The sequence below is a fragment of the Ornithorhynchus anatinus genome, chromosome 4 (genome assembly GCF_004115215.2).
Source record: "Ornithorhynchus anatinus isolate Pmale09 chromosome 4, mOrnAna1.pri.v4, whole genome shotgun sequence".
Classification (NCBI taxonomy): Eukaryota; Metazoa; Chordata; class Mammalia; order Monotremata; family Ornithorhynchidae; genus Ornithorhynchus; species Ornithorhynchus anatinus.
The window spans coordinates 96,433,117-96,458,145 of NC_041731.1; the positions used below are offsets into that span (position 1 = coordinate 96,433,117).

A 25,029-nucleotide genomic window follows, 5' to 3' on the forward strand; every position below is an offset into this window, starting at 1 on the left:
AGGAGAGAAGGGAGGTGAGGTAGGAGGGGGTAGGGGATGGAGGGCTTTGAAGCCAAGAGTGAGAAGTTTTTGCTTCATGTGAAGGTTGATAGGCAACCCCTGGAGGTTTTTGAGGAGGGGAGTGACAGGCCCAGAACGTTTCTGTAGAAAGGTAATCAGGGCAGCAGAGTGAAGTATGGATTGAAGTGGGGAGAGACAGGAGGTTGGGAGGTCAGAAAGGAAGCTGTTGCAGTAATCCAGTCGGGATAGGATGAGTGATTATACTAATGTGGTGGCGTGGACTCCCAGGCCTGTGCTCTACCCACCAAGCCACGCTGCTTCCTGCACTGAGAATCTACTAAAACCTGGCCTGCACATTGTCTCTCCTCTAATGCCAACCTACTCTCTGTACCTCGATCTTGTCCATCTCATCACCAACCTCTCGCCCACGTCCTGCCTCTGGCCTGGAACACCCTCTCTCTTCATAAGCCAGTCAAAGGGCAGGGACTGTCTCTATCTGTTGCCGATTTGTACATTCCAAGTGCTTAGTACAGTGCTCTGCACATAGTAAATGCTCAATAAATACTATTGAATGAATGAATATCTGACAGATGATCCCAACTTCAAATCCTTATTCAAGGCCCATCTCCTCCAAGAGGACTTCCCCGACTAGCCCCTCCTTTCCTCTTCTCCCACTCCCTTCTGCTTCACCCTTGTACTTGACGAAGTACACCCCTACCTCAGTTCCTCAGCAGTTATTTAAATATCCACAATTTATTTATAGTATTTTTTACAGCATTTATTAGCTCTATTCATTCAGTCATATTCATTGAGCACTTACTCTGCACAAAGCACTGTACTAAGCACTTGGGAGAGTACAGTATAACAACAGACACATTCCTGCCCATAATGAGTTCGCAATCTATGGGGGAGACAGACATTAATATAATGTCAGCGCCAGGCACTGTGTTATGTGCTAGGATAGCTACAAGCTAATTAGGTTGGACACAGACCATGTTCCACATGGGACTCACAATCTTAATCCCCATTTTACAGATGAGGTAACTGAGGCACAAAGAAGTTATGTGACTGCTCAAGGTCACACAGAAAAAAATGGTGGAATGGGGATTAGAACCCAGGTCCTTCTGAAAGGCCTGTGCTCTTTCCTCTAGGTGACACTGCGTCTAATGTCTCTCTCCCCGTCTAGACTGTAAGGTTGTTGTGGGTAGGAAGTGTGATTATCGACTCTGTTAAATCGTACTCTCCAGAGAATTTAGTACAGGGCCCCTCACAGAGTAAGCATTCAATAAATATGATTGATTGATCGATGGATTCAACTGGGGGAGACAGACATTAAGATAAATTACAGAAAGAGAAAGCAGCCACGTATAAGGGTATGTACATAAGTGCCTCGGAAATAGGGTGGGATGAGTCAGTCAGTCAAGTGTAATTACTGAGAGTTTACTGTGTGCAGAGCACCGTACTAAACACTTGGGATAATACATATAACAATATAAGAGACATGGTAACAAAGTACTTAAGGAGTACAAACCCAGTGTATAGGTGACACAGAAGGGAGGGAGAATAGGGTGGGAAAATGAGAGGTTAGCCTGGAAAGACTTCTTAGGGGAGATATGGAGATGCATCACCACCTCCTCCAAAACCTGCAATTTCTCTAGGATTGTCATAAACAAGCACTCCTTAGCAGTGGATCTGAGTTGCTCCACGAGCAATCTCCTTATCCATCTGCTCTCTTCTTCTTCTCTTCCCCTCTAGCTTTCACTCTTCAATCCCAAACACACCTAACTTTACTTCCCTTTGACTCTCCTCTCTCCAACGCTTTGCACATGCCTCCCCTCCTGCATGGAAGTCCCTTACTCCTCAAATGGATCAAACCCCCCCCCCCCCCACGCCCCTTTAGTCCTCCTGAAAAGTCACTTCCTCAAAAGACATTCCCCATTTAATTTTCACAAACCTGGTCACGTCAGACTATTAAATCAGATGAATATTTGACCACTGTTTAGTGGAAAACGCGTGGGTCTGGCAGTTAGAGAACCTGGATTCTAATCCCAGATCTCCCACTAATGTCTCCCAAGTGCAACAGTCCTGTGTCTGATCTAATTACTGTGACTCTATCGTACTGTTTGACAGATGGTATTTAATGGGTAACCATTTAATTGCTTCTTTTCATTTTTATCATTTGTATCTATGGCTACTCAGGCTTGCAATTTGGGTGCACTAGCTACCTCTTTAGATTGCAAACTCTCCCAGGGCACAGGTGACATCAACTTGTATTTTACCTCTCTAAAGGCCTAATGTAGTACCCTGCACACACTAGAAACTTGAATAAATGCAGCCGTTGCTCTAATAGGTATGTAGTCATCTGCAGCTTCTTAATATAAATCAGTCATATTTATTGAGCTATTACTGTGTGCAGAGCACTGTACTAAGTGCTTGGGAGAGTGAAATATAACTGACACCTTCCCTTCCCCCAATGAGTTTATAGTCCATAACATTTGCTAAGATGTACTCTCCCAAGCACTTAGTACAGGGCTTTGCACACAATAAGCACTCGATAAATATGATTGAAAGAATTAATTTTTTATATTCATTTATTCAATCGTATTTATTGAGCACTTACTATGTGCAGAGCACTGTACTAAGCGCTTGGAGTGTACAATTCACCAACAGATAGAGAAAATTCCTGCCCAACAACGGGCTCACAGATTGTCATAGGAGTATGTGATAAGGATCTGATACCCCTTTTTTTTCCCCCCATGAAAGATTTTTCTTGAGACAATTGGTAGAGCGGAAGGAAACAGCAACAGACATTCTGAGAGGGGTAAAAGTTTCGTTTGGAAATCTGGATGAATCATCTGTTTCAAGTTCTGATCTTATCAAGATGTGGGATACTTGTTTTTTGTGGGTTTTAGAAAATTAGTATTGAAGATGCTGGAAGGGAAAAAAAACCCAATAAAACCCCCAAGACAACGACACGGAAAGTTGTAGCAATGTAAAAAAAATACGGAGAACTACAAACACCAGGCTGCGTTCTCCCCAGCTTCCACCCAAGCTACATTTCCCTTGGGGGTTGGGACCCGGCAGAGGAGAGGAGGAGAAGGAGGTATCCTCCCTGGCATGGGGAAAGTAAAAGACAGAAGAGAAGTGGCATGGCCTAATGGATAGAGCACGGTCCTGGGAGTCATACGGACCTGGGTTCGAATCTACTTGTCTGCTGTGTGACCTTGGGCAAGTCATTCTACTTCTCTGGGCCTCAGTTCCCTCACCTGTAAAATGGGGAATAAGCCAGTGAGCCCCATGTGATACAGGGATTGCAACCAAACCTGCCCAAATTACATGATTTAGTGGATGGAGCATGGGCCTGGGATTCAGAAGGTCATGGGTTCTAATCCCAGCTCTGCACGTGTCTATGTGACCTTGGGCAAGCTACTTCACTTCTCTGGACCTGTTACCTTATCTGTAAAATGGGGATTAAGCATGTGAGCTGTGTGTGGGACAGGGACTGTGTCCAACCTGGTGGCATAGTGGATAGAGCACGGGCCTGGGAGTCAGAAGGTCATGGGTTTTAATCCGGAATCCAGCACTTGCCTGCTGTGTGACCTTGGGAAAGTCACTCCACTTCTCTGTGCCTCAGTTATCTCATCTGTGAAATGGGGATTAAGACTGTGAGTCCCAAAAGGGACAGGGATTAAGTCCAATTTGTGTTTAGAACAGTGTAGTACAAAATAAGCATTTATCATTATTTTACCATTATCATTATCTACCCCCATGCTTATAACAGTGCTTGGCACATAGTAAGCACTTAACAAATACCATCATTATCGTCATCATCTACCCCACTGCTTAGAACAGTGTCTGTCACATAGTAAGCACTTATCAAATACCATTATTATTATTACCTACTCCAGCACTTAGAACAGTGCCGGGCACATATTAAGCACTTAACAAGTACCATCGTCATTATTATTTATCATTATCTGCCCCTGCCTGGCTCCTAATAAGCGCTTAACAAGTATCCTAATAATTATTATTGTTATCATTATCTGCCCCAGCGCTGAGAACAGTGCCTGCCCCCTACTAAGAGCTTAACAACTATCTTAATCACTATTATGTGCCCCAGCACTGGGAACAGTGCCTGCCTCCTAGAAAGCGCTTAACAACTATCCTAATTATTATCATTATCTGCCTCAGTGCTTAGAACAGTGACTGCCCCCTAGTAAGCGCTTAACAAGTATCCTAATCATTATTATCACGTGCCCCAGCGCTTAAAACAGTGCCTGCCCCCCCCAATAAGCACTTAAGTATCCTAATCATTATTATGTGCCCCAGCGCTGACAACAATGCCTGCCCCCAGAAAGCACTTACAAGTACCCTAATCATTATTTTGTTCCCCAGCGCTTAGAACAGTGCCTTCCCCCCCCCCCCACTGAGCACTTAACAAGTATCCTAATCATTATTATGTGTCCCAGCGCTTAGAACAATGCCTGCCTCCTAGTAAGCGCTTAACAAGTATCCTAATCATTATTATGTGCCCCAGCGCTTAGAACAGTGCCTGCCTCCTAGTAAGCACTTGAGTATCCTAATTATTACGTGTCCCAGCGCTTAGAACAGTGCCTGCCACCTAGTAAGCGCTTAACTATCTTAATTATTATTACCAGCCCCAGCGTTTAGAACAGCGCCTGCCCCAGTAAGTAGTTAACAAGCCCCCTAATCATGATCATGTGCCCCAGCGCTTAGCACAGTGCCTGCCCCGCAGTGAGTAGTTAACAACTATCCTAATCATGATCATGTGCCCCAGCGCTTAGCACAGTGCCTGCCCCCTAGTAAGCACTTAACAAGTATCTTAATCATTATGTGCCCCAGCGCTTAGAACAGTGCCTGCCTCCTAGTAAGCACTTGAGTATCCTAATCCTTATTATGTGTCCCAGCGCTTAGAACAGTGCCTGCCCCCTGGTAAGCGTTTAACAAATTCCCTTTTTTTAAAAAAAAGAAAGAGGGAGACGGGAGTTGCTTTTTTTTAAAACTGATTATTTTTTCCTGCGGAGGTCGGAGTCGCTCCATGAGGTCTCGGGAGGAAGGAGGGGAGGAGGGAAGAGGGCGGGGAGGAGAGGGAGGAGGAGGAGATTTTGGTCCTGGGCCCGGCGCCTCTGATTGATGGGGCCGCAGGCTCGTCCCCGCCCGGCCCCGCTCTCCCCTTCCTCCTCGCCCCCTCCCATGGGGGCCTTCGGACCTTGGGAGGACCCCCGAGGCAGCAGCTGTCTTCCCCGCCAGTGAGAGGGGCGGTGGCAGAGGGTCCCCGGCGCTCCCGGTTCCCGGGCAGGACTGGCCCGGCCAACCCCATCCGGATGGCCTAGTCCGCGACCACTTCCTCCTCGACCCCCGGAGCATCCCCCCATCCCACCCGACCCGTTGGGTCAGAGGTAGGCCCACCCCCTATCCCCCCCATCCTGCCCCCCGTTGGGACCACCCCTATCCTTCCCCTACCCCCAGCTAGCTCCCCTGGACTCCCCCAGTTGCAGAGGGGCTGCCCCCTCCGGACTCTCCCAGTTGCAGTGGGGTTGCCCCTTTGCCCCCCTGGGCACCCCCCGTTACAGAGGGGTTGCCCTCTCTGCCCCCCTGGACTCCCAGTTGTAGAGGGATTGCCCCCTCTGCCCCCCTGGACACCCCAGTTGCAGAGGGATTGCTCCCTCTGCCCCCCGGACACCCCCCTAGTTGCAGAGGGGTTGTCCCCTTTGCCCCACTGGACTGCCCCCCGGACTCCCTCCCAGTTGCAGAGGGGTTGTCCCCTCTGTCCTCCTGGACTCCCCAGTTGCAGAGGGGTTACCCCCCTGGACCACTCTCCAGTTGGAGAGGAATTGCCCCCTCTGCCCTCCTGGACACCCCCCCCCCCAGTTGCAGAGGGGTTGCCCCTTCTGCCCCCCTGGACACTTCCCCTCTGCCCCTCCTTTCATTTCCTTCTCCCTTCCTTGGCTTGCCCGTCCAGAACCACCCCCCCCGGCCTGTCCTCTTCCTCCTGGGCAGGGAGGAGCTGGAAGCCGAGGGCACCTGGGTTTCCAAAAGCTGGCCCTACCCAGTCCCCAGGCGCCTTTAGAAAGTGCTGCTCAAAAGCAGGGGGGAGATTCCTATGTATTATTCCTTTCATTTTATTAATGATGTGCATATATCCATAATTCTATTTATTTTGATGTTATTGATGCCTATTGCTTTGTCTACATATTCTCTATTATGTATATATCTGTAATTCTATTTCTCTATTTTGATGCAATTAATGCCTGCCTACTTGGTTTTGCTGTCCCCCCTTTTAGACTGTGAGCCCATTGTTGGGCAGGGATTGTCTCTGTTGCTGAATTGTACTTTCCAAGCGCTTAGTACAGTGCTCTGCACCCAGTAAGTACTCAATAAACACGATTGAATGAGTAAATGGGTCCGGCCGGGGGTCGACTTGAGGGGAGGCAGCTGGTTTGTGTGGGCCGGCTGGGCTGCGGGTTGGCCTCTGAGGTTCTTCCCAGCTGCATGCTCCGCTTCCACCCCGGAGGCTGCTGCTGGTTGTTGTGTGTCTGTTTGTGTGTGTTGTGTGTGACTTTCTCCACTCCACTTGTCTGGGTGACCCTGGGCAAGTCACTCCACTTCTCTGGGTCTCACTTCTCTCATCTGGAAAACAGGGAGCTCCGCATGGGACAGGGACTGTGTCCAACCTGCTTCTTGGAGCCACCCCAGGGCTTAGTGCGATGCCTGGCACTCAGTAAGTGCTTAAATACCACAATTATTATGTGCACCCTCTATTCACCCGTCCCTCACCCCCACAACACATAATCGTATTTATTGAGCACTTACTTTGTGCAGAGGATTGTCCTGCGTGCTTGGAAGAGTGCAATATGACAGACATTCCCTGTCCTTATGAGCTTAATTGGAAATGATAATTATGGTATTCGTTATGCATTTACTATGTACCAGGCACTGTTCTAAGTGCTGGAGTAGATACAAGGTAATCAAGTTGTCCTCTGTGAGGTTCACAGTCTTCATCCTCATTTTATGGATGTTTAATGTGGCACAGAGAAGTCGAATGGCTTGCCCAAGGTGAATCGGCAGATAAGTGACGGAGTCAGGATTAGAGTCCAAGTCCTCTGACTCCCAAGCCCATGTTCTTTCCCTTAAACCATGCTGCTTCTCAGCCCTTTAGTCCTAGGCTTTATGTATCCATAATTTATATATAACTTATGTAGGTACATATCTATAATTTATCATATTTGTGAATGTCAGTTCTTCCCCCACCCCAGACTCTAAGATCCTTGTTGGGCAGAGAATGTCTACCAACTCTGTTGTGATTCACTCTCCCAAGCGTTTAGTACAGTGCTCTGCAGACAGTAAGCACTCAAATATAGTTGGTTGACCAACAATAATAATGTTGGTACTTGTTCTATGTGCCAAGCATTGTTCTGAGCACTGGGGTAGATACAAGTTAATCAGGTCAGACACAGTCCTCGTCCCACTTAATAATGTTGGTGATTGTTGAGCATTTACTATAGGTCAAGCACTGTTTTCAGCGCTGGGAAGCAGCGTGGCTCAGTGGAAAGAGCACGGGCTTTGGAGTCAGGGCTCATGAGTTCGAATCCCAGCTCTGCCACTTGTCAGCTGTGTGACTGTGGGCAAGTCACTTAACTTCTCTGTGCCTCAGTTCCCTCATCTGTAAAATGGGGATTAAGACTGTGAGCCCCACGTGGGACAACCTGATTCCCCTGTGTCTACCCCAGCGCTTAGAACAGTGCTTGGCACATAGTAAGCGCTTAATAAATACCAACATTATTATTATTATTAGTCCCTGCCCTACATGGGGCTCACAGTCTTAATCTCCATCTTACAGATGAGGTGACTGAGGCACAGTGAAGTGACTCGCCCAAGGTCACGCAGCGGACACGTGGTGGAAGCCGGGATTAGAACCCAGGTTCTTCTGGCTCCCAGGCCCGTGCTCTATCCATTAGCCACGCTGAGAAGGTCGTGTGCCTTTGTGAACTTCCTCACATACCCTCGGAAAGCTCACTGCAGCCTTTCCCCTCTCCTTCCTTGTCTGTGTTGTGACTGCTTGCAGCCCTCTTGCTGAGGTTTCGAGTTAGCATTTATTGAGCACTTCTCGTGGGCAGAGCACCGTACTAAGCATTTGGGAAAGTATGATAGAGTTGGTAGATGAGTTCACCACCCTCAGGGAGCTTTCAGTTTAGTTGGGGGAAAGAGGGACAGACATTAAAATATATTTCAGGTGGGGAAAGCAACAGATAATAAAAATAATGTTGGTATTTGTTAAGCACTTACTCTGTGCAGAGCACTGTTCTAAGCGCTGAGGTAGACACAGGGGAATCAGGTTGTCCCACGTGGGGCTCACAGTCTTAATCCCCATTTTACAGATGAGGTAACTGAGGCCCAGAGAAGTTAAGTGACTTGCCCACAGTCACGCAGCTGACAAGTGGCAGAGCTGGGATTCAAACTCATGACCTCTGACTCCAAAGCCCGTGCTCTTTCCACAGAGCCACGCTGCTATCAAGGAATAGTATTTCAGGGCTTACTATGTGTAGAAAACTGTACTGAGCACTTGGGAGAGTGCAGTGCAACAGAGTTGGCAGACACGTTGCCTGTCCGCTTTTAGTTTGCAGTTTAGAGAGGGAGATAGACATTAATACATTATAACATTTAACTGCAAGTGCAGTGGGTGGGGTGAGTGTCCAAGTGCTTAGGGGGTTACAGACCCAAGGGCCCAAATGCATAGACATGACAAAAGGGTGGGGAGATGGGGTGAATCAGAGAAGGCTTCTTGGAGGAGGTATGATTTTAAGTAGGGCTTTGAAGATGGACAGAGGGGTGGTCCAGATAGGAGTGGGGTTGTGAACCCCCTAGGACGTTCATTTGGGGGACAGATTTTCCATCCCTCACTAACTTTTCCCATCAGGACTAGTGCTTCCATATCTGTTTTCCTTTTTAACCCTCTCTGTCATCCTGACCTTGGATGTGATAAGATTCACCAACAGGAAAAGGGACCTGCAGGCATCTCTTGTTTTCATTACAACTGCAAGGGGTGTAAGTGGACTTTGCCCCGGTTTTTAGATTCATGCCTCACCCTGAGCTGTCACGATGGAAAAGTGGCATCAAAACCATTTTATCTAGAAAACCAGCATTCCCGACGGTTGATCCCTAGAGTTACTCAGGGAAATAATCAAAATAATAATAATAATGTTGGTATTTGTTAAGCGCTTACTATGTGCCGAGCACTGTTCTAAGCACTGGGGTAGACATAGGGGAATCAGGTTGTCCCACGTGGGGCTCACAGTCTTAATCCCCATTTTACAGATGAGGGAACTGAGGCACAGAGAAGTTAAGTGACTCGCCCACAGTCACACAGCTGACAAGTGGCAGAGCTGGGATTCGAACTCATGAGCCCTGACTCCAAAGCCCATGCTCTTTCCACTGAGCCACGCTGCAAAATGATTCTTGCCGCACTGGGACCAGTAGAATCACTGTGTTGGCTGAACTAGTTATAGTTGTATTCAAGTACGGATGGGGTGAAGAATTTAGAAAGAAGAAAGTTTCCTCGGGTCCCCAAGGCTAATAGTTGCAGGTGTCTCCGAACCTGAAAAGATGAAACTCTGGAAGCACAGGTTTCAGGATTTATTCCTTAAATCTAATCATTTTGGCTGAACGTGGTTGTGAAATCAGCCACTGGCTCATTAACCGTAACTAGATCAACCTGTGCCCTTAGCTCCAGGTTGAAACGAAGTAAATTCATGGTCCTTTGCCCTTCTCATAATGTATATTTTCTGAAGGCTTCAGCAATACGGAGAATATGCCTGTGGTTTTTCTCAAAAGAGTAATAACCGGGAGCAGGCTGTGTTATGAAGTATTTTGGGGTTTAGGTGAGGCACTTATGCTTGTGCAAATAACTAATCTAATGATATTATCTACCCCTCCTTCCCACGTATGTCTCTGTAGCCAGTCTTATTTTGTGATTAGAATAATTTTAAAGGTTTTATTCTCTTAAGGTGACTCAGTTGTTAATATCTGTCACTTTTTCAGACATAGTCAATATTTAATTTTCTTAGGAAACAGCTTGAGGTTGGCATAGGCGGAAGAGAAGTAATTTGAACCCCCTTATGGGCTATTAAAAAAGAATTCACTTCATTCCTTTTGTTAGCAAAGAGGATGTTGCTGTGTCTCTGAATTTCCAGTTTTTTGGCATTAATTCTACATTGTCTAGCATTTTTAAGACTTCAGTGTATTTTTTTGCCTGCCAGTTTAAAGGTGACAAGTGTCAGATTCATTTTTCCTGTTTTGATGGCATATGAAGTTAACAGGATAACTTTTTTAACAAATGCAAGTCCCACAACTTTAACTTCTGTGTAGTCATGCAAAATATATATAAATATAGATCACTAGCAATTTAAGGGAGGCTCAAGTCTTGGGAATTGTAAGTTTCAATGTTAACCAGCAGAGGGAACTGCAAAACATTAGAGTTTTAAATAGGAAGTTTATTCACATTACAAAGTAGTTTGAAAAGTTGTGGGCATCATTAGGTGAGATAACAGATTGTTGTTATAAAGTCACATTTGGGTCTTCACTTCCAAATAAGGTCCTTGAGGACAGGGATTTTTGTCTTTTTCAAGAGTCAGGAATGCAATGAATTCCTACTTTCAAGAATCGTGATCATTATGTAACTAGAAAGAAGCTCAATTACTGAGTTTATGACCAATATTATCATCATTGATGGTGTGTCAAGCGCTGTGCCAAGTCCTGAGGTAGATACAATTAAGGCAGATCAGATACAGTCCTATTATCACACGGGGCTCACAGTCTAAGAGGGAGGGAGAAGAGGTATTTTAAATCCATTGTACTAGTAAGGGGCAATGAGGCACAGAGAAGTTAAGTGACTTCCTCAAGATCGCCCAGCAGGCAAGTGGCAGATCTGAGAGAATTACTCCCGTTTCCTAACTTGTAGTCTTTTTCTCATTCCACTAGGTCATGCTACCTCTTTGTATTATTTCATGTGTGCTCACTGTGTTTTTATTGAACATTATTTCCTGTTATACACTCTACTGTGGGAAGCAGCGTGGCTCAGTGGAAAGAGCATGGGCTTTGGAGTCAGGGCTCATGAGTTCGAATCCCAGCTCTGCCACTTGTCAGCTGTCTGACTGTGGGCAAGTCACTTAACTTCTCTGTGCCTCAGTTCCCTCATCTGTAAAATGGGGATTAAGACTGTGAGCCCCACGTGGGACAACCTGATTCCCCTGTGTCTACCTCAGCGCTTAGAACAGTGCTCTGCACATAGTAAGCGCTTAACAAATACCAATTATTATTATTATTCTACTCTCCTTCAGGATTAAAAATGTATTTAGAGTCACCAAATTAAGATAAGATTCTCAGGACTTCCACTGCAGATACTCATTTTTTAAAGGTTATAACTCAATGAAATTGTCTCTTCTCTTTCCAGTAGTTGGAATTAAAGTAATTGTAAAAAAAATTAAAAAATTGAGAGTTCTAACTTCAACTTTTCTTAAATTTTAGGACTTGTTATAGGCATGTCCAATTAGATGTTTGGGGTCAAAAGGAATTGATTCTGGAAGTAAAAATTATAATATTCCATTTTGCTCTGCCTTGCCTTCCTCTTTGCTTTCTTCTCCACCTATAGGCTGGATAGTGAGTAATGAGAGAATTCCCAGGAAAGAGTAGATTGAAAAGTGTTTCCCTTTCATCCTTAAATGCTTATCACTTGAGCAGTGGCGGGTAGGGAAGGGGCCGGGAGAGAGAGAGAGAAATAGGGAAGCAAGATGGTCTAGGTGATAGAGCAAGGGTCTGGTAATAATAATGTTGGTATTTGTTAAGCACTTACTCTGTGCAGAGCACTGTTCTAAGCGCTGGGGTAGATACAGGGTCATCAGGTTGTCCCACGTGAGGCTCACAGTTAATCTCCATTTTACAGATGAGGTAACTGAGGCACAGAGAAGTGAAGTGACTTGCATACCGTCACACAGCTGACAAGTGGCAGAACTGGGATTCGAACTCATGACCTCTAACTCCCAAGCCAGGGCTCTTGCCACTGAGCCACGCTGCTTCTCTAGTCAGAAGGACTTGGGTGGGTTCTAATCCAAGCTCCAACATTATCTGACCTTAGGTAAGTTGCTTCACTTCTCATCTCTGTGCCTCAGTTACCTCATCTGTGAAATGGGGATTAAGACCATGAGCCCCATGTGGGATATGGGGTGTAGTCTAACCTGATTAGCTGGTATCTACCCCGGAGTACAGTGCCAGGCACACATAAGGGCTTAAAAAATACCATTTTTTAAAAAAAAACATGTAGAATAGTGGATTGGCTGGTCTGGATTGTTTGAAGAGGAGTCAAAGAAAACTAGTGTCCTGTTAAAGCAGTTAATGTAGACAGTAAGTTTTTACCTGGTTTAGTCCTCTGACATCAGATCTGGCTGGGCCTCATCTTGTAAAAGTCAGGTGCTAATTAGCTAATTTTACAAGGTAAGTAGTCTTGCCTGCCTACGTATTGGAGGACAGAATTGGAATTGAGGTAATAGGAAGGTTTTTAATATTCTTAAATTATTAGAGGTGATTGCTCCTCATTTCTTTAGTACCAAGGTAATGACCAATTTCCAGGGATCATAAATCTTTAAAGGAGGTTGGAATTTAAATTTAGCATAAAGGACAGTAAGGTTGAAAAGATTAGAGATAATTCTACCTTATTACTTTTGCCAATAATACTTTGTCTGGAGTGACTGCCTGTTAATAATTTCTAAGTAGTGTAGTTCATTAGACTATTTTGAAAAGCTTTGTTCCCGCACGGCTTCATGTTACTTAGTCAATAAGTTGTTACTGCCAGTCACTACTTGGTGACTTTTTTTTTGCCTTTAGTATTTTTCAAGCAGTTTATTTTAAATGTGTCACAGGCCACATTTATCTTTTAACAAATTCCTTTGAATCAGTGCTTTTAAAATATTAAGGCATTTCATCCCCTTTCGAAAGCAATAATTAGACAACAAAATTAAAAGTGGATTTAAGAATCTGAAATTTAAAATGCTTATGCGGAACTTAAATCCCACAAACTCTAAAGGTAGTAATTCCAGCAGTGGTAAATTATAAAATATGATACCATGTCTGTAAAAAAAAAAAAAAAAAAAAGGGTTTATGCTGCTTCGAATTCTATTCCATTCAGATATATCATAGTATGTTTGGGGGCCATAACATTAGGTTGAGTATTTCTTCTTTATGAGATGTCAGCTCTTAGTGTGATTTTTTTTGGTCATACATGATAGTTCCCTCACTTTTCATCTGATAGGGATACAAGGACTTTTTAGGTACCTTGCATAGGATGTCCTCAATTAGCCATTTGTGTCAAACTGATGCACATCCATGCATCTTTGAAGGGACTGACAGTACACACCTGAATGCGTTTTGGGGTCCTTCAGGGTTTTCATTTTGTCTCTGGTTAAATAACTCTTTTTAAAATCCGATAAAACCTCTGAAAGAGTTTTAGGTTTCACTGCATGCAAAGTCCTTGAAGCATAAATTTAGTATAGCAAAGTGTGTTTACTTCCAGTCAAGGTCAGTGAGCTTATAGACGGGAATCAATACTAAGTAGACATTTAACCCCAAACTTAATTTCATTAGGTCCACATCTGTCCCTCTCAAAACTCTTCGAATCTCACCTGTTCAAGAAAACTGTAGCTGGGGATAAAAGCAGTATTGTAAGCACCTAAAAGAGAGGGATTGAGTCTTTTCAGCATTTGGTCTACAGTGGCAGTGTACTCTGGGTTCTAAGTAAATAATGGTAAATCATTCAGTAGTATTTATTGAGCGCTTACTATATGCAGAGCACTGTACTAAGCGCTTGAAATGTACAATTTGGCAACAGATAGAGATAATCCCTGCCCAGTGACGGGCTCACAGACTAATCAGGGAGACAGACGGACAAAAACAAGACAATGTAATCCCAATAAATAGATAATAATCTACCCTGCAGATCCTTTTGAGAAGCAGCATGGCCTAATAATAACGCTGATATTTGTTTAGTGCTTACTATATGCCAGGCACTATATGAAGCGCTGGGGAGGATACGGGCAAATCGAGTTGGACACAGTCCCTGTCCCACGTGGGGCTCACTGTTTGTCTCCATTTTCCAGATGAGGTAACTGAGGCCCAGAGAAGTGAAGTGACTTGCCCAAGGTCACACAGCAGACAAGTGTCGGAGCTGGGATTCGAACCCATGACTTTCTGACTCTCAGGCTAATGCTCTATCCATTATGCCATCCGGCTTCCCTAGTGGATAGAGCACAGGCCTGGGAGTTAAAAAGTAAGGGGTTCTAAACCCAGCTCTGCCTTGTCTGCTCTGGGACCTTGGGCGTCACTCCACTTCTCTGGGCCTCAGTTCCCTCATCTGTAAAATGGGGATTAAGACTGTGAGCCCCATGTGGCATAGGGACTGTGTCCAACCCCATTATCTTGTATCTTCCCCTGTACTTTGAACAGTGCCTGACCTATAGTAAGCACCCAACAAATACTATAATTATTTATTTTGTTCTAATTCTAATATAATTGTGTCTTCTTTCCCCCCCTTCCTACTTCTTTACATTCTACCTTCTCCTCAGTTATGAGTTTAAGAAGGAACTTCATATGTCTCCCTCAGTTTATTGGACAATTCATGCTGACAGCAGTGGGATTTCAGTGCACAGGTCAAAGGGACACATTTTCAGGGGGAAAAAATGCATCTGCTCTTTTGACATTCAAGGAATGTTGACAGAATACGCTTTCACATGCTGAGGGTCAAGCTTGTGGATCTAAGATTGTCGATCTACTGTTGTGCAAGAGCAAGTTTGAAAGATCACTTTGTGGTTGAGGGTCTTAATTCTTATAGAATGGTGTCCTTGAGTCCCTCCACTGACTAACGAAGTGTGGACTATATATTTGGGAGTTTAATTTGGAGACCATCGGCAGATGTAATTATCCAAATTGACGATGTCAGGGTTCTTTAAATAGCAAGAGCTGCATTTTCTGTGGTTTTTACCCTGCTTTAGTGTTCTCGCCTCAGAAAATACTGCATTTCAAGATTGTAACGGCATCATTAGCATTGTTGTTGAGTTAATCGAGTTTTAGATCTACAAAAATGGCTTTTAAAAAGTGAGAAAACAAAACATTTGTACCCAGTGCATTCACAATGGTATTGTGATGTTATTATATCAATTTGTTTTTATAGTAAATTGGACTTTAATTTGGGCCAAATAAAAACAGTTACTTTCCCCCAGAGGGACAACAGAAACATTCAGAAAATAGAGGTTTATTTGACTTTATAGTAAAGCTTCTGGGATAAGAGTACAAAACACTTTGATGTCATACAGTGGATATGCTTATATATCAGTTGTGTCATTTATTACAAGTGTTGCCTTATCATCTGTGTGTCTTCTAACAACCTGTCTCATTTTGTTAAATAATAATAATAGTGATATTTATGTGACCTTGGGCAAGCCATTTAACTTCTCTGTCCCTCAGTTACCTCATCTGTAAAATAGGGATGAAGACTGAGAGCCCCATGTGGGTCAACCCATTTACCTTGTGTCTACCCCAGCACTTAGAACAGTGCTTGGCACATAGTAAGCACTTAACAAACTCATTATTGCTGCACAATGACACGGTCAGAGCTGAGAGAGCCCTGCCTAATCCATTCATCTGAGGGGAAGTACCTTTGATTCACTTCGTTATTTTGTTTTGTTGTTCCTTTAGGTCTGTCCTTATAAGATGTGTGGGAGACGTTTCCTAAGGCCGAAATGTGCCTAAACTGCAGTCCTTAATTTTTTTTTTAATGCTCCCTGCCCCACACATGGGTCCCAGAGTCTAACTAGGAGGAAAAATTTCCTATGTGTCAAGCGTTGGGGTAGATATAGGTTAATTAGGTCAGGCACAGTCCCTGTCCCATGAGGAGCTTCCAGTCTGTTGAACTCCAATTTTATTCTTTAGAGTATATTTTCTCTTAGGCAATCAAATATAAACATAATATTTATAAATATTAATATTTATAAATTGGGCTAAGGGGAATGATGGTGAATAAAGGGTGCAAAGCAGGGTGTCAAATGTTTGAATGTCACCCTATTAAAAGGAATCAGGAACTCTTTGAGGAAGCATTTGTTTAAAATAGTTACAATAATAGTATTTAAGTGCTTACTATGTGCCAAGCACTCTTCTGAGTACTGGGGGGAGATGCAAGATAATCGGGGGCAGGGGGAGACACAGTCCCTGTCTCACACGGGGCTCACAGTCCGAGAACCTTATTAAGAAGAATTAACCTGCCTAGGATTCCATGATGACATTTCCGAAAGTGCTTCAACATACATTACTGTTCTGGCCTGGGGATTTGTAAAAACAATTGAAAACGTGTATACTCATCGTCAGCTTTGATAGAGTTCTTCTCTGTGTTGGTCCAAGTAGGAAGCTTTTCCTTTAAGTGACTCCTAGACTAGAGAGATGATGGACTTGATTCCTGCCAGGTAATGATGAAGCACTTAGTACAGTGCTCTGCACAGAGTAAGCGTTCGATAAATACGATTGAACGAATAACCTCAAAGTTTTTTGGATTGGCAGTGCTGGCAACATTGGCAGAGCAGCTGAAGGCTACAGCCCCGCTTCTCTTCATAATAATGATGGTATTTATTAAGCGCTTACTATGTGTCAAGCACTCACCAAATTCAATGCCATTACTAATCTTTTAAAAGAATAATTAAGAACCTTAGCTTTTTAACAATAAGAAAAGCACTTCTGGATAGAGAGCAGTGTTTCTGTTTTCTGAGCTTCTACTTGTACATCTGTGTCCTTTTGAATACCCCATTGTACCAACAAAACAATTATATACTCAATTACCTGCTTTAATAAATGCATTTGTACCCAGTGGAAAGGCACCCATTTCAGTTCTCTAGGTGTTTTTAGAAATTAATGATTTACTGAGCCAACTACTTCCCCGTTTCAATAGGCAAACTCTTTTGTGAAAAAGAGGCAAAAAAGGAAAAACCCACCTCCGTGGTACTGCCTCTGAATTTTCTTTAATGGCTTTTGTTATTGAGGTATTTATTTCCCTCACATTCATTCCAGTTGTTCATTCAGTCATGTTTATTGAGCGCTTACTGTGTGCAGAGCACTGTACTAAGCACATGGAATGTACATTTAGGCAACAGATAGAGACAATCCCAGCCCAACAATGGGCTCACAGTCTAAAAGGGGTATAGAGACAGCAAAACAAAAGAAGTAGTCAGGCATCAATACCATCAAAATAGATAAATAGAATCATAGATATATACACATTATTAATAAAATAGAGTAATAAATATATACAAATATACACAAGTGCTGAGGGGAGGGGGAGGGGGTAGAGCAGAGGGAGGGAGTAGGAGTGATGGGGAGGGGAAGAGGGGCAGAGGGAAAAGGAGGGCTCAGCCTGGGAAGGCCTCCTGGAGGGCTCAGCTTGGGAAGGCCTCCTGGAGGAGGTGAGCTCTCAGTAGGGCTTTGAAGAAGGGAAGAGAGTTTGGTGGATGTAAGGAGGGAGGTCATTCCAGGTCAGAGGTAGGATATGGGCCAGGAGTCGAAGGTGGGACAGGTGAGAACGAGGCCCAGTTAGCGGTTAGAGGAGTGGAGTGTATGGGGTGGGCGGTAGAAGGAGAGAAGGGAGGTGAGATAGGAGGGGCCCAGGGGATGGAGAGTTTTGAAGCCAAGACTCAGGAGTTTTTGTTTCATGTGAAGGTTGATAGGCAACCAGTGGGGTTTTTTGAGGAGGGAAGTGACAGGCCCAGAGCTTTTCTGTAGAAAGATAATCCGGACAGCAGAGTGAAGTATAGACTCAAGTGGGGAGAGGCAGGAAGTTGGGAGATCAGAAAGGAGGCTGATGCAGTAATCCAGTTGGGATATAATGAGAGATTGTATTTATTGAGCACTAAGTGTTGGGAGAGTACAATATAATAGACACATTCCATGCCCAAATGAGGTTTCTTACAAAATTAGATTTATTTGGGCATCTACTAAAACTGCCTCTCACTTCTTCTCCCCGACTAAAAAAAAAAAAAAAAAGAAAAAGCAAATCAGTCAGTCAGTAGTATTCACTGAGCTCTTACTGTGTGCAGAGAACTGTACTGAGCATTTGGGGGAATACAATATAACAGACACATTCCTTGCCCACAGCGAGCTCACAAGCTAGAGGGGAAGGTAGAAATATATATATAAATAAACTACTGACATGTACATTTGTAAGTGCTGTGGGGCTGGGATGGGGAATGAATGAAGGGAGCAAGTCAGGGCAAAGCAGAAGGGAGTGGGAGAAGAGGAAAAGAGGGCTTAGTCAGGGAAGGCCTCTTGGAGCAGATGTGCCAGGCTTTGAAGGCGGGGAGAATAATTGTCAGATTGAGGCGAGAGGGCGTTTCAGGACAGAGGCAGGTCGTGGGCAAGAGGTCGACGGCGAGATAGACGGGATCCAGGTACAGTGAGAAGGTTAGCATTAAAGGAGCAGAGTGTGCAGGCTGGGTTGTAGTAGGAGAATAGCGTGGCGAGGTAGGAGGGGGCAAGGTGATCGAGTGCTTTAAAGTCATTGGCTTTAAAAAAATCTAGAGCTTAAAGCTCCTACTCAGAGGAAAATTTGGCATTTTAGTTTGGCAGTGACAAAGTCCCTTTTAGTTTAACCGTTTTGGGGGGCAACATTTGAACATGAAATTATTCCAACATTATTAACAGTGAGGAGTCATTCTGGTTTTTTTTTTCAATTAATCTTTTACTGGTTTAGGTATGTCATTAGGGAATTGGACAAATAAAACCCAAAGAGCAATGCTGTTGGTGTAAGGTACTATAGTCAGCAGACCTAACCATAAAGTGTAAGCCACTTTAAGGCCAGGAAAAAGGGGTCTGTTTTCAATTACAAATCACAAAAAATAGGAAGAATAAGCCAAGGAAAATGAACTTTTTGGAGGACAAGGTTGTAGACAAATGGATAAACAGATGAGAGAAAGGGTGAGCAGTGGGGGTTACTCTAATTTTTTAAAGAATGTGATTGTTCCCAGATTCTTGTTCATTTCTTTCAGTCTTTAGTTACGCGGGGATCATATATACTCACTCCATTGAACTCTCCCAAGTGCTTAGAGGGTGCTAGAGTTCATATTTTGTTAAGTGATGGTTCTATAAGACTTCAAAGACTCAGTCATGGGTGTTTTCAAATTGGGAGGTTTCTTACAAAACTAGATTTACTTTGACATTTATCTCTTGTGCCTCAATCTCCTCTATCCCACCACCAACCCCTTGCCCACAACCTCCCTCCGGCCTGGAACTCCTCCTTATTTGACAGGCCACCACTCTTCCCACCTTCAGAGTCCTCCTAAAATCACATCTCCAAGAAGCCTTCCGTGATTTATCCCTCATTCCCTTATAGTAATAATAATATCCACTCTTCCCTCTGCCTCAACTCTGCACTTGGCTTGGTTGTGTACCCTTTAAGCATTTTGTTACTCCAGCCCCACAGCTGTTATATAAATATCATTCATTGTCATATTTATTGAGAGCTTACTGAATGCAGAGTACTGTACTAAGCACATGGAAAGTACAATACAACAATACACAGAGAGAATCCCTGTCTGTAATGGGCTTACAGTCTAGAGGTGGGGAGACAGACTTCAAAACAAGTAAACAGGCTTCAATATAAATAAATGGAATTGTAGATACATATCGTGGCCTAGTGGATAAAGTATGGGCCTGGAAGTCGGAAGGTCATGGGTTCTAATCCCGGCTCCACTGCTTGTCTGCTTTGTGGCCTTGGGCAAGTCACTTCACTTTTTCTCTGTGCCTCAGTTACCTCATCTGTAAATTGGGGATTGAGACTATGAGCCCCATATGGGACAGGGAAGTCCCTACCCCGATTTGCTTGTATCCACCCTAGCACTTAGTACAGTGCCTGGCACATAGTAAGCACTTAACAAATACCACAGTTATTATTATCTTTACACATCACTTTCCCCCATCTGTAATTTGTTTTAATGCCTGTCTTCCCTTTTAGACTTTAAACTCTTTGTAGAGAGGGATTAATGTCTACCAACTCTATTTTATTGTATTTTCCCAAGTGCTTAGTGCAGAGCTTTGCACACAGTAAGCATTGAATAATAAATATCTTGATGGATTGCTAGCTCACATCTGGTCTACTGCCAAATCCTGAACTGTACTTCCCAAGTGCTTAGTACAGTGCTCTGCACACAATAAGCATTCCGTAAATATCACTGAATGAATGAATGAAATTCTATTAGTTTTTCCTGCACAGAGTCTTTTAAATCCATCCCTTCCTTGCCACCCAAACTGTTATCACCCTGGTAGTGCTTAGAACAGTGCTTTGCACATAGTAAGCGCTTAACAAATACCATCATTATTATTATGATTAGAAGCTCTGGTCTTGCCTTAACCAGCTTCCTGTTTTTTCCCCTTCAATCTGTCTGCCGCTGTGTGGGTCATCTTCCCAAAGCCTTGATGTGCCTACCTGCCTTTCTCCCCCTACCTCTCTCCCCTCCTCAAAACCATCCCCTGGCTCCCTCGCCTTCTCATCAAACATTCTTAGTAATAATTGTGGTACTTGTTAAACACTTACTATGAGCCAAGCACTGTTCTAAACGCAGGGGTAGATACAGGGTAATCAGGTTGGGAACAGTCCCTGTCCCACATGGGGCTCACAGTCTGGATCCCCATTTTATAGATGAGGTAAGCAAGGCACGGAGAAGTGAAGTGACTTGCCCGAGGGCACAAAGAAAATATGTGGCAGAGTTGAGATTAGGACCCATATCCTCTGACTCTCAGGACCGTGCTCTTTCCTCTAGGCCACACTGCTCCTTATAATTGGCCTTTCCTATCTCCTTTCTTACCCACACCATTTTAGTTTTTTTCAGTACTTGTTAAGTGCTTCATTCTGGGATAGATGCAAATTAATCAAGTTGGGCACAGGCCCTGTCTCATTTGGGGCTCACAGACTAAGTAGAAGGAAGAACAGGTATTAACCTCCATTTTAAAGATGAGGAAACTGAGGCCCAGAGAAGGCAACTGACTTGCCCAAGATCACACAGCCGACAAATGCGGATCCGGGACTGGATCCCAGGTCCTCTGCCTCCCAGGCCCGTGTTCTTTCCTCTAGGCCGTGCTACTTTTCAACCTTCTGTCTTTGCTCCTCCCAAGCCAACCTCTTAGTTGTACCTCACTCTTGATGCTCATGCTATTCCCCTGGCTTGGAATTCCCTTGTCACATCAGACAGACTGCAGCTCTCCCCACATTCAAATCTCTCCTAAAATCCCACCTTCACCAACAGCTCTTCCTTGATTAATCTCCCAGAACACTGATCCATAAGATCCTTTCAGCCCTCTCTAGGTCTTTTGAACTTATTTACACCCTCCTTTGCACTTCTGCTAAATTCATTAATTTGACGGTGTTGTAAATATTTTTCTCTCCCCTTTTAGAATGTAAGCTCCTTGTGGGCGGGGAATGTCTCACTTGACAATTTTGTAAATCTCAGAAACCTAGTTCAGTGTACAAAGTGGGCACTCGATACATGCTGCTGTATTTGTAGGTGCTCATAACTGCTATCATCGATGATACTAAAGATACTGATGATACTAGTAGAGCTAAATGTTATATTTCCTTTCTCCGACGCATGTAATGAATAAAGCGAGCAAGCAAAAATTCTGCTGATACTCTTGTTAGGTAGTTACACTCAGTGATTTCAATCAACGTATCTCCTAACTGGGCACTAGAAAGAGCTCAGGTGATTTCATTATGCTTTAACTGACCATCCGCACAGTAACCAGTGTTGTTTTTTTTTGTTTTGTTTTTTAAATGAAATTTAAGTGCTTACTGTGTTCATTCAGTTGTATTTATTAAGCTCTTGCTGTGTATAAAGCATGTTACTAAGCGCTTGGTAGAAGACAATATAACAATAAACGGGCACATTCCCTGCCCACACTAAACACTAGGGCAGATACAAGATAATCAGGTTAGACGCAGTCCTTGTTCATTCATTCAATCGTATTTATTGAGCGCTTACTGTGTGCAGAGCACTGTACTAAGTGCTTGATTTGGGGAGTTCCACCAGCATTTCTCTGAGGGGCAGCTAGGCTCCTTCACTGGGGCACTGGGTTGTTTGTTCTGTTTGATGCCATTAGTCTTCCCTGCCTTCTCCTTGTCCCTGGATGAAATATGAACAGAGAATATGTCACTTTGTTACTCATTATTTTCCAAAAGCATGGTACAGTGCACCATGCCAAGAAGGTACTCACTAAAGTGGCTCAATGGAAAGAGCCTGGGCTTCAGAGTCAGAGGTCATGAGTTCGACTCTCGGCTCCGCCACTTGTCAGCTGTGTGACTGTAGGCAAGTCACTTCACTTCTCTGTGCCTCAGTTACCTCATCTGTAAAATGGGGATTAACTGTGAGCCTCACGTGGGACGACCTGATTACCCTGTATCTACCCCAGCGCTTAGAACAGTGCTCTGCACATAGTAAGCGCTTAACAAATACCAACATTATTATTACTGCTTTCCTGTGCCAAAATGACATTTACTATATGTTCTCTTGGTGGGAGGAATTCTCGGGGTAAGGCTTTGGTCTGAGTCCTCCTAATTCACAAAGTAGGAGAAATCATGAGAGTTGGGATGGAAGATACCCATCAGAGGTTACCTCCTTGACCTTCTTTGCTTACCTGAGACAAAAAACACCCTTTCCTATATGGCAGCTCATTGTAAGATTAATTGCTTCAGGAGTTGCAGGAGTTAAATGACAAGTCTGCCTTCTCCATACCAAAAGACAACTTAGGAGATGTTCGTGAGGGTTAGTTTTCTCCCTCCCTACGCCCGTTCCCCCATCCCCATGAAAGGAAATAAAACATCAAGACCCTAAAACTTTGATAATCAATTTTGATAGAGCATCCACAAGGAACTTAAGCATTGAGTTGGGAGAAACTACTACTACTATTAATTTATTATTATATTTAAGCACTTTCAATAGTATTTATTGAGCGCTTACTATGTGCAGAGCACTGTACTAAGCGCTTGGAATGGACAATTCGGCAACAGATAGAGACAATCCTTGCCCAATGATGGGCTCACAGTCTACAAGCACTGCTCTAAATACTGGAGTAGATGCAAGGTTATCAGTTTGTACTCAGTCCCCGTCTCACATGGGACTCACCGTCTAGAAAGGAGGGAGTAGGATTTAATCACCATTTTTACCAATGAGGAAACTGAGGCACAGAGAAGTTCCAACAGCAGAAAAGTGATTGAGGTGGGATCAGAACCCAGGTCTTCTGACTTCTGGGCTTCCACCAGGTCACACTGCTTCTTTATTGTCTCTGCCCTCAAGCAGTCTATGTTCTAATGGAGATAAGATGGGTGACTTTGTTTGCAACTTGCATAAGCACACAGCATTTATTTTTTGAAATTAGACTTGTATATGTTTCAGTGGGGTAACACCACCTCCCTTCAATTTAAAGAGTTCTATTCTGTACCTCTCTTTAGGGAAGAGAAGCAACATGCCTAGTAGCTAGAGAAGGGGCCTGGGAGTCAAAAGAACCTGGGTTCTAATTCTGGCTCTGCCACGCGTCTGCTGTGCGCCCTTAATTTCTCTGTGTCCTGTTCCCTCATCTGTAAAATGGGAATTAAGACTGTGAGCCCCATGTGGGACAGGGACTGTGTCCAACCTGATTATCTTGGATCTACCCCAGTGTTTAGTACAGTGCCTGGCACATAATAAGCGCTCAACATAATACCACAGAAAAATAGGATGTACAATTGAAAAGGAACTGGGTTCTAATCCCAGTTCTGTCAGTTGTCTGCTGTGTGACCTTGAAGAAGTCACAGCATGGCTTAGTGGAAAGAGCTCGGGCTTGGGAGTCAGATGTCATGGGTTCTAATCTTGGTTTTGCCACTTATCAGCTGTGTGACTTTGGGCAAGTCACTTAAATTCTCTGTGCCTCAGTTACCGCATATAAAAAATGGGGATTAAGACTGTGAGCCCCATATGGGACAGCCTGATTACTTTGTATCTACCCCAGCGCTTAGAACACTGATTGGAACATTAAGCTCTTAGCAAATGCCATCATTATTACTATTAACTTCTTTCTTCCTCAGTTTCCTCATCTGCAAAATGGGGATCAAGACTGTGAGCCCCATGTGAGATATGAACTGTGTCCAACTCGATTAGTTTGTGTCTACCCCAGTACTTAGTACAGTTTCTGGCAGATAGTAAGTGCTTAAAAAATGCCATTTAAAAAAGAACTCCCCACCCAAAAAAAACCCCCAAAACTTTGGGAAAGAGTGCATTAAGCACATGTGAGGAAAGCAATGTCTGCAGGATTCCTTAGGATATGGTAAAATGGATTTTTCTGAAACTGCTACACATCAGAGCAGCAGAAAGGGTCATAATATTAAAATTCATGGCATAGTGGATATAGCACAGGCCTGGGAGTCAAAAGGTGACGGGTTTTAATCCTGGCTCTGCCACTTGTCTGCTGTGTGGCCTTGGACAAGTCACTTCACTTCTCTGTGCCTCAGTGAGTCCTATAAAGGACAGGGACCGTGTCCAACTCGATTTGCTTGCATCCACCTTAGTGCTTAGTACAGAGTCTGAAACATAGTATGTGATTAACACATACCATAATTATTATTATTAAAATAAGCATTATTCAGGGAGCGTGTCGAGCATTGCAAAGGAGATGCCATTCTGTAAATGAACTGTCCCAAGGCAAGAGAAACTGACTCTTCCAGAAACCAGTAAGTACATTGAGGATTCCCCTCCCCTCTTCCTCCCTTCCCTCCCCTCCCCTCTTTTCCCCCCACCACTAGTGTGGAGCAGTGTCTGTTTCCTTGTGGTTTACCCTGTAACCCTTTGTGCTGGAGTAATGTGAAAATAAACACAGAGTTGAAGAAAAGATTGGGAGGGAAGAAGAAGGAGCAGAGAAGGCAGAATTTCCAAATGGCATTAAATATCTTCCCCTGGAAATTTTCCA

General features: G+C 43.9%; 1 protein-coding gene across 2 annotated transcripts in view; it reads left to right on the plus strand.

Moving 5' to 3' along the window:
- Nucleotides 1-5,191: 5,191 nt before the first annotated feature.
- Nucleotides 5,192-25,029, plus strand: part of TGFBR3 (transforming growth factor beta receptor 3) — a 264,695-nt gene continuing 244,857 nt past the window's right edge. Inside the window, exon 1 of one of the 2 annotated variants that reach the window (XM_029062681.2) lies at nucleotides 5,192-5,420. The gene's annotated coding sequence lies outside the window, so the exon portion shown is untranslated. The remainder of the gene's footprint in view (nucleotides 5,421-25,029) is intronic. The other variant, XM_029062680.2, reaches the window with a different exon arrangement.